This window comes from Dama dama, chromosome 32 (assembly GCF_033118175.1).
Source record: "Dama dama isolate Ldn47 chromosome 32, ASM3311817v1, whole genome shotgun sequence".
Taxonomy (NCBI): Eukaryota; Metazoa; Chordata; class Mammalia; order Artiodactyla; family Cervidae; genus Dama; species Dama dama.
The window spans coordinates 25,960,604-25,970,049 of record NC_083712.1 but is presented as its reverse complement, the minus strand read 5'-3'; the positions used below and the strand labels follow the sequence as shown (position 1 = coordinate 25,970,049).

General features: G+C 41.6%; 1 protein-coding gene across 4 annotated transcripts in view; it reads left to right on the top strand.

The window, feature by feature from the left end:
- Positions 1-3,344: 3,344 nt before the first annotated feature.
- Positions 3,345-9,446, top strand: part of SLC7A2 (solute carrier family 7 member 2) — a 71,587-nt gene continuing 65,485 nt past the window's right edge. Inside the window, exons 1-2 of one of the 4 annotated variants that reach the window (XM_061134963.1) lie at positions 3,354-3,474; positions 4,041-4,185. The gene's annotated coding sequence lies outside the window, so the exon portion shown is untranslated. Of the gene's footprint in view, positions 3,475-3,879; positions 3,897-4,040; positions 4,186-9,446 lie in introns of those variants that run through there. The other 3 variants (XM_061134961.1, XM_061134960.1, XM_061134962.1) reach the window with 3 other exon arrangements.

The window sequence follows — 9,446 nt, the reverse complement described above, 5'->3', positions numbered from 1 at the left end:
GGGTTTTTCTTCAACCATATAATTTCAAGTGCTTGCAAGTTCATCTTCCGGAGAGTTTGGAGCAAAGATGAAATGCAAGGTCTTGCAAAGTAGCTTTTGGGAGCTATGTCATCAAGTGGGCTGAGCCTTAAAAATGTAAAACAACTAAGATTATGACAGTGGATGAAGATAAAATGTATGTGTAGGAAGAAAATGAGATCGTGAAAGTCAAGGGGAAAAACAATATCAACACAGAGAAGGATAGAAAGTAGGAAAGAACTTGAGGGAGTTGAAAACTGAGAACAGTTCCCTGGACAAGGTTAGGAAGCCATCCTTGGAGCAAACGAGAACCTTTGGCCAGGCTGGAGAAGGATTTACATCAAGTGAACTCTCTTCTGACTGCCTGGTTTTCAATCCTCTGAGCGACAAAATGACTGAAGATGTCTGGGTTAAGAAGTTTGATTTTTTCCAGCAGCCACAGTCCCACCAGGAATCCTGGCTGAAGGGAACAGAGACAAGTACAGAATGGGTGGAACTCTGGGTGATTCTTGATTAATGGCCAATGTAAAGAAAACCCAGAAACTAGTCAAGTGGCAGGATGTAGGCAAATTCATAGGGAGAGCAGTGCAGGGCTAAAAGCCATTGTGAAACCATTATTTGGTCTTTGTTAAAAGACAAGCAGAGAAACACAAGTCATTTGTCTTATAAGGGCTGATTGTATTTTTCTTCAATATTTTATTGCTTACCTTAAGGGATGGATAAATATGGAATGTGTTCTGTGGAACGTTGCCTTTAATTTTTCACATGCTTTTGAAAGGGAAATAGAGAATAACAGTGGCCTGAATGCTGACCCAATACTTTCTTCTGCTTCAAGTCTATTTATTCAATTATAGCACAAGCTTCACTAGCTAGGATACAACCATTTGAGAAAAAATTGGGGGATTTTAGCTTTTTCTTTGCTGAAATAGCTTGGGGATAATGGAGTCAAAATTAGAACTAATAAGAATCAATTCATTCAGTCTTGATAAAGTAAATCCCTTATTTGTGGACATGTGATTTAGTTTTGAGTTGTATTTGGCAACTATAAGAGTACAGGGTGTGGAATTTATTCACCTAGAAAAGTCCCTTGAAATTCCCAGCAATTTCATAAAACCTTAGGAGTTCAGACATGCACAAACCTATGGAAGACAACAATCTCGATTACTCTTTCTGCTGAAAATGACTAAGCTGGATTTTCATTCCTAAAGAGGAAGCTTGACGGATGAAAGTGTAAAGTGTTTACAGTGCTCCTCATGGGGTGAGGTACAAGGTGCCTAAAAGAATTACTCAACTAGGAAGAAGATGACAGTTCTCTGTAGCAGGAATAGAGTAGTGCCAAAGAAAATGCAAATGAAAATGTCAAAAGAGCTTAGTCTGTGAGGAATGTTTTGTTACTAAATGTTCTATTCTAATTTCCTGTGTCTCTCAGTCTTACAAACTCATACTAGATCTGTGGATCTTCTATTCTTTTTACATGTGAATACATGGTAACAGCTGAGAAATAACCAAAGATGAGATGCAGGGTTTACAGTTAAATAATTTCAAAAAGAAAAAGGAATATGTTAAGTCAAAACTTCTAGTGTGTAAAGATATTCATTAAACATTATGCTTGTTAGAAAAGACTTGTTTGTTTTTGCTTAAAGAGGAAATAGCTTTTATTATTCACACACATGGACACATGTATTGTTTCAGTATCAAAATCTGATGGGCAGGATGACTATGTAAACCCAAAGATTGCTATTCTGACTAAATCTAAAGTTTCTAAATGTTAAGATTAGTTTATCCCCATTCATTGTTCTGCAACCTAATTACATACTGTCCCTTTACGTTGTTTAAATAAAAATATATGCGGGAATAATCTCATGAATTAAAAAATAGCAACCTCCATTAGAAAAAAAGATACAAAATTTTAGATTGGGTTCCTCCCCTTTAGAAATTAGACAACTTCTCCTGAGTCTTGAGGCTTCCTCTCTTTGCACAATGCCTCCTAGCCTCTGTGGGACTGAATGAATTTGGTGCCAGAGGCGATGGGTATCATTTTCCTCAAAGTCATTAATCATTATTTGCATAAGGAATCTGTGTTGTACCATAAAAAGTTTATATTAACAGAGTCCCTACTGCTTAGGACATTTACTAGAACAGATAATACGCTTGTAGCCATGTTGCTGTTTAGATTTCCAGTTCTTTAATGGAGTTCTTAACAGCTTTATGAGGTGCACGTGTTTTCATTGAGATTTTCTACATGGATCAGTTTCTGCATTGAAGCGCTAAACCTTTAATCAGGTAATCTGGGGAACACGCGTCTTAAAGAAATTAATTAAGAAATTATGGTTTAGAGTATCACATGAAAAATGTACATGTAATGCACCAATTACATGTCGCAAAGAGTCGGACACGACTCAGCGACTCAACAACAACAACGCATCAATGTGAATCTGGCACTTTGTCAAAGTGAACATTACTGATAGACGAATAAAGATGTTTACCATGATATTAAGAAAATATGGTGGATCTTTCCATCAAACTGATAATAACATACACTCACTGTTCAATTCAATCCCAGGGTTTCCTTTTTTTGGATTAAAATAGTTTCACACTGTGTCTTTAATCTTATCAGAGACTCCGAAAGTAAACAATAGCGCAGTGTGAGAAACCTTGGCTGTGTAACTCTTATGCTCTTGGAGACAAGTATCGCTTTCTTTTTAGCCCACCCCTAAATCATCCTGACTACCTGTTCACTTCACTGGGATTCTCAAAAGAGCAACTAAACACTGTCATGAACAGTTTACGGTCTTTATTGGCGAAGCAGTACTAACCGACAAAGCATGCTCATCTGGGTGCTCTGTAGTACAGTCATTGTTTTACATCATTATCATTATTTTCTTATCTGCAAATTCTTCTCAGCATAAAAAGTAAATCCGGGACAAAAATCACACTTCAGCGGAACTCTGCTTACAAGTAGCCTCGGAGATGCCCCTGAGGCTGGGCCTTCCGAGGAAAGCAGGGATTCACTACCTGGCAGAGCTCAGCGTGCCCGGCTCGCACGCGCCCACCGCCTGAGCCGGGGGCAGAGCGCTCGCCCACGTGCCCAGCGCTCGCGGCGGCGGACAGACCCGGCGGCGCTGCGGCCGGACCCGCCCACCTCGCGGATTGGCCCGCACGGGCTGGGACGGTGCGCGCGCGGGAGGAGGGCTCCGGCGGGGGTCGGCGGGCGCGGGGGAGGGGAGGGGTAGGGGCGGTGCCAGCGGGCCAGGCCCCGCCCCCGAGCCCCAGGCCCCGCCCCCGCGCGGCTACACCCGCGGCGCCCACGTGCCCAGCCCGCTTTCCGCGGCGCTGCGGCCCCGGCGCTTTTCTCCGCGCGAACAGAGAGAGGCGGCAGCCGCTTCTTCAGTCCCCTGAGTTCGCTCCAGCCGCTCGCCCGCCACCGCCCCCTCGGCGCGGACCTCGCACTGCCTAGTAAGTTGCCAAGTGTCCGGCGGCACAGGGGCGGCCTGGGTACCGGGGCCTGAGGGGAAGAGCCGAGACGGGGGCGTCCCGGGCCGCGTCCAGCTGCGCGCAGCTGCTGGGAGGCCGCGCTCCGGCGTCTTGGAGACGGGGAGTCTCGGCGCAGCGCTCCAGGCTGCGCCTAGACTCGCGCGGTCCCAGGTGCTGGGGAAGCCGGGGAGTGGGGGTTTCCTAGCGTGGCGATGCCGCGGGTCCCGGTGACCGCTCGGGTCTCAGGGGTCCCTGGGCACCCCCACCCCAGGGCGGGACCGCGAGGCCTCGCCGGCTCTACATGCTGACGGGTCCCCTGGGGGGCTCTTGGGTTACCGACAGGACCCCGCTCGGAACTCTGCAAGTCCGTTCACACCCCGAGCTGCCCGGGACTGGTGGGACAGGTAAAGATGGCCCGTCGTGGTGTCCGTTTGAGGGAGTTTTAAGTATATGGGTGCAGTTTTAAACCCTTTTGAGATGGGCTAGACTCAAACCTATTTCTTGCGGTCTTCAGCCTTGAACTCCAAATACCATTCTTGACTTTTTAGGGACTCACTCAGCCTCCGGGTAGCCGAGAACTTTGCAACTTTTCAGAGACTGCATCTTAACGATATTTACAAGAAATCCGCTCTCAGAGTTACGTCAGTCGTTTGAGGTGGAAACTACCCAGATTTCAGGAGTAAAAGTTTTCAGGTATCAGAACTCTCAAATATTTATGCAGAACTGTCTTCAAAACCGTTTAGGTGACCCGTTTACGACTGGTGATAAGGTTTATCTAGTCGTTTCTCAGAAATATTCATCTTTTTAACTGGGGGCTATCGTCAGATTTTATTTAAGCAGAGCTGTCGGAATCCTGGCGGGGACTTGATATACGAACTTGGTGTGTCTGTGGCCTATACCTTAATATTTTTAATTCTTGCTCCAGGCAGTCTTTAAAACTTCTGTCACTTCTTCCCCTCACCCGCCCCCCCCCCCCCCCCACCTCCCGGCATGAGTAATAATTATTTTGTCAGGAAATTACCAACATTGGTGCCTGTGATCTTCTTCTAGAGGATGTACAGGGTAAGAATATGCTAATTTTGTATTAATAGTTGTTTTCCCTTTTTGTAATATTAAATCCTTTTTTCTTTTAATCGCACTAAAGCTGAACATGAAATGATTTCTCAGTGCAGAAGAACATAAGCATTTTTTAATTTCTCCCCTGAAAAGTTGCTATTTGGCTCCCCTGATGACTGTGCAAGCCACATTATTTATTAGGGTTTTGCATTTCCTCCCTTGCTCCTCATTTGTTTTCTGTTCTATTCCTTGAGTAGGAGAACTTCATTACGTTAAGGCACTTTAATCTTTTGGGGTGTGTGACATGACCTTGGAGACCATGGTGTCTCCAGAGATTGAGTTTGCAGAATCCTTGGCCTCAGTTAACTTAGCTTGTCAGTAAAACCCTTTTGATTCCAAGGTTTCTAATCATTATCCCTGGATTTAGAGGCTGGAAGGGAAGAGATGGTAGCTATTGGAGTTCTGAAAGTCTGAAAATACTCTGGAGTTTTTGGTCTTGTATGCTCATATGTTTTTATTATTGGGACATATGTGTCTGAAGGATTTTGAAGTTCATGTTTCTTGCTTCCCACTGCAAACCTACTCACCTTCTTGGAGTAAGGGGTGCCTGGTCTCCTTTCTAGAGTGTCCACTTCATTCTCTTCTCTGTCTGCCTTGGGTCGTTTATCATTGTTTCTCCTGGCTCTTCTGGCCAGACATGGAGCCTTTCTGTGGCATTTCTCTTTTTTTTAGCCTTAATTTTTCAGATGGACCCTGCCTCTTAATTTTCCTTTGGTGACTTCTCTATTGAGCCTAGTTTCTGTCTTCACTTCTGTTTTGTTATATTTGCTTACTGCTCTGTATATCCATATCTATCTCTCTATACATGTATGTATTTTTAAAGTGTTCAGAGCCATCTGCTGGTTTTATTCTGATGCCCTTCAGTGACCAGCTTTCAGAACAAAACCTTGAAAACACCTTGTAGGTTGCTATTTGTTTTATTATTTCCTCAAACAGGATATGAATACGTTGATTTCATGGACTGGCTTATTGCAAATCATACATTTAGATCAAAAGCAACATTTTCAGTTGAATATATTTCTGCATATTCACATCCTTAGTACCCTGTGTACATTTGGCTATGTTGTCACCCAACTAAATTCTGAAAAGCTCAGTTAACTAAGATTTCAGTGACATGATGCCACTTGTCTAAATGATTTGAAAACTTAAGTAGTCAACTTATTCCTACACCTTTATCTGAATATTCAAAATCATGTAGACATAGCCTGGATAAGAAAAAGAGACCAATGAAATTGTTCTGTCCATTGTTTTCTGTGGTAATAGCTTTTCATTTTACAGCCTGGCACATAACATGTGCTTCTTTTTGTAGAGTGAAAGCCACTGAGTTCAGTACTTTAAGAAAGGGTGTTATGTCAGTCTTCAAAGGAAAGTACTGAGTCCCTACTCTGTACCAAGCCTTAGACATCCAAAAGTAACGTGTAGCCCCAATTTTGGAAGGATACTACAATCATTTTACATTCTGGAAATTCACCATTGATGGATTTTAAGAGTAATTTTTAATTTTGTTGTCATTTTATATAAAGTAACAACACCTATAAACAGATGAATTCAGTACTCTCTACACCAGAAAGCAAGCAATGAACATATTCTCTAAAATATGAAGACGATGCTTCTTACTATTCTGTCATCAAAAGTACATGTGCTTTGGTGATTTTGTTTGACTGGTAGTAACAAATTTGTCCTGACTTCTCTTATATTTTCCTTTCATTGCCCTTCTGGCTACTTTATAAAATCTGGTACCTGTGGAAATGTTGTAGATGCTGCAGATAAAACCAAAGCAACAGTTGGGAGTTCAGCCTCACCAGGCTGTACCTAGTTGATCAGGCTCTAACTAACTGACTTAATCAGAACATGGTTTACCTTTTAATTTTTCTGTCCAATTTAGTAACAGCTATTTTAAATTAATCTGTGGAAGCAAGCAGCATACTTTCTCACGTGCTAATGGGCTCTTTTAAACTTTCAGTGATTCTGAGAATAGCTTCTGCTGCCATTAAGTTAACCTCATTGGTGAGTATAGTCAGTATTGACTTAAGCTTTGAGTTAATGTGTTTTTTGTTTACAAGTCTGAACTTGAACATGTGGGTCACATCTCTTCTGTTCCTATTTAGAATTTTGCTTTGGTTATCTTTCCTCAGAAAAGTCTGGTTCTCTTGTTTTTCTGAGTGTGTATGAATATGAATACTTTGTTGAAAAATCTCGAAGTTTCTTACATCTAAGGTTGATGTGATGACTTAGTGCTGCGAATGTCATGTATTTAATTTTATGCCATCTCCTTATCCCACTACAGAAATAAATAAATAAAGCCTACATGCCCACACCTATTCTTGTGCTGCATACTGGCACCTCTGTTCAGAACTTGAGTATTATCTGGGATTCGGCAGTGAGGTGGATGAGATAAGAAGATTTTATAACCTTTCTTCCAGGAGCTTGGGGGAAAAAAAAAGAGCCCTGTGTTATTATATTCATTTTTGGAATAGTTTGTGAACAATACACAACAAAGAATTTTTATGTTCCTTGTTGGTTCTTGCTAGTTTTTCCCTCATTTGTGGGGAAAATTCTTTTCTCTCCTTAGCCCACTCTGGCTTCATCAAGGCTCCCTAAATCTTCATACAGTCATACAATGCTGTTTACACTGTCCAAGCCCACTTCCTTGCAGTGGAGACCTAGTGATCACAGTGGATAGACCTTGATGTCTCCAGGGATGCTGAATAATACTGTAATTAAGATGCTCCCACACTTAAACTGTTGCCCATCTTTTTTCCCCCAGATTTTACTGGGTCTTTCCATTTAAAAATATATGCTTATCTCTTTAAGAAATCAAATATGACATAAACCTTCAAGCTCAGTTTTTGTTCATTCTACTCCTTTGTGGGCAAAAAGATGCTACGTGGGATTTGTAACTTGATCTTAATTAAAAGATAAAAGCTGACTGGTTAGGGTCTTTTCTTGACTTGACTCTGATACCTAGCTGTCATCTGGCAAATGATGATAATGATGATAGTCACTATGAATTGTTACTATGTAACTATGAATGAATAGTTACTATGTATTGAACCATAAGGAAGGAATGGGTTCTCTTTGCATGTTCAACTTTATTTATTTACTCCCTCAATATGAACTTGGAGCAGATTTTCAGAATGCTCTTCAATTTCTACTTTAAAAAATAACACTAGAATCTCTAGAATTCGAAATATATTTCAGCATTGGGGGTGGCATATTATCTCTGTATCACATGCAAAGATTTTTTTTTTTTCCCACGGTATGTATAGCCTTTGAATTGTTCTCCGCACAGTCCTCATTCATCCTGTCTGGTTTCTTTAAAAAAAAAAGTATCCACTTAGTGGGGATTTATTTTTGTGAAACTATCATGCAAAATTTATACTTGTTAGCAATTGTATGTGCAACCAAATTACTGAATATTTGTTTGATACATAAGGAGTCCCTTGGAATGGGAAATATGACTTTGATTCTGAGAATATCCTAGAAGATAATCCATTTGGAGTCTTCCCCGATCGGAAGTTAGCTAATCCATTTTGGGTGAGTTTGTGTTATAAATACGTATGGCCCAGATAAAGAGTCTGTAGAGAAGCAAAGAATAAATCAGTGACTTGGTCCCTGTTCCCTGGGCTTTGACCACCACTGAAGGGTTAATAAGTACACACACACACACACACACACACACACACACACAATGGTAAGAGAGTGAGCCATTCACAGAACTGAAGGTATCAGGTGGAGAGGTCTGTTCTGAACTTCTCTTTTTAACAGTATGTGTTGTGATCCTGGCATAGACTGAATGCTCTGTGAATTTCAGGTACTACTGTCTTCACCATTACAGTTACTATTATTGTTGTTAAAACCACGGTCACTCTTCCTCCAGTTACTCCTTGGTGAAACATGGGTCACTTAGCCTTGAGTTCTGGTTGAGCATTTATTCACCAAAATTTGCTTGAGGGAAAAGGCAATAATACTTAACTAAATCATTTGGCTATCACAATAAACTGTGGAAAATTCTGAAAGAGATGGGAATACCAGACCTCTTGAGAAACCTATATGCAGGTCAGGAAGCAACAGTTAGAACTGGACATGAAACAACAGACTGGTTCCAAACAGGAAAAGGAGTACATCAAGACTGTATACTGTCACCCTGCTTAGTTGACTTATATGCAGAGTACATCATGAGAAACGCTGGGCTGGAAGAAGCACAAGCTGGAATCAAAATTGCGGGGAGAAATATCAATAACCTCAGATATGCAGATGACACCACCCTTATGGCAGAAAGTGAAGAGGAACTAAAAAGCCTCTTGATGAAAATGAAAGAGGAGAGTGAAAAAGTTGGCTTAAAACACAACATTCAGAAAACTAAGATCATGGCATCCGGTCCCATTACTTCATGAGAAATAGATGGGGAAACAGTGGAAACAGTGTCAGATTTATTTTTTTGGGCTCCCAAATCCCTGCAGGTGGTGATTATAGCCATGAAATTAAAAGACACTTCCTCCTTGGAAGGAAAGTTATGACCAACCTAGATAGCATATTAAAAAGCAGACACATTACTTTGCCAACAAAGGTCTGTCTAGCCAAAGCTATGGTTTTTCCAGTGGTCATGTAGGGATGTGAGAGTTGGACTATGAAGAAAGCTGAGCACTGAAAAATTGATGCTTTTGAACTGTGGTGTTAGAGAAGACTCTTGAAGAGTCCGTTGGACTGCAAGGAGATCCAACCAGTCCATCCTGAAGGAGATCAGTCCTGGGTGTTCACTGGAAGGACTGATGCTGAAGCTGAAACTCCAGTACTTTGGCCACCTGATGCAAAGAGTTGACTCATTGGAAAAGACC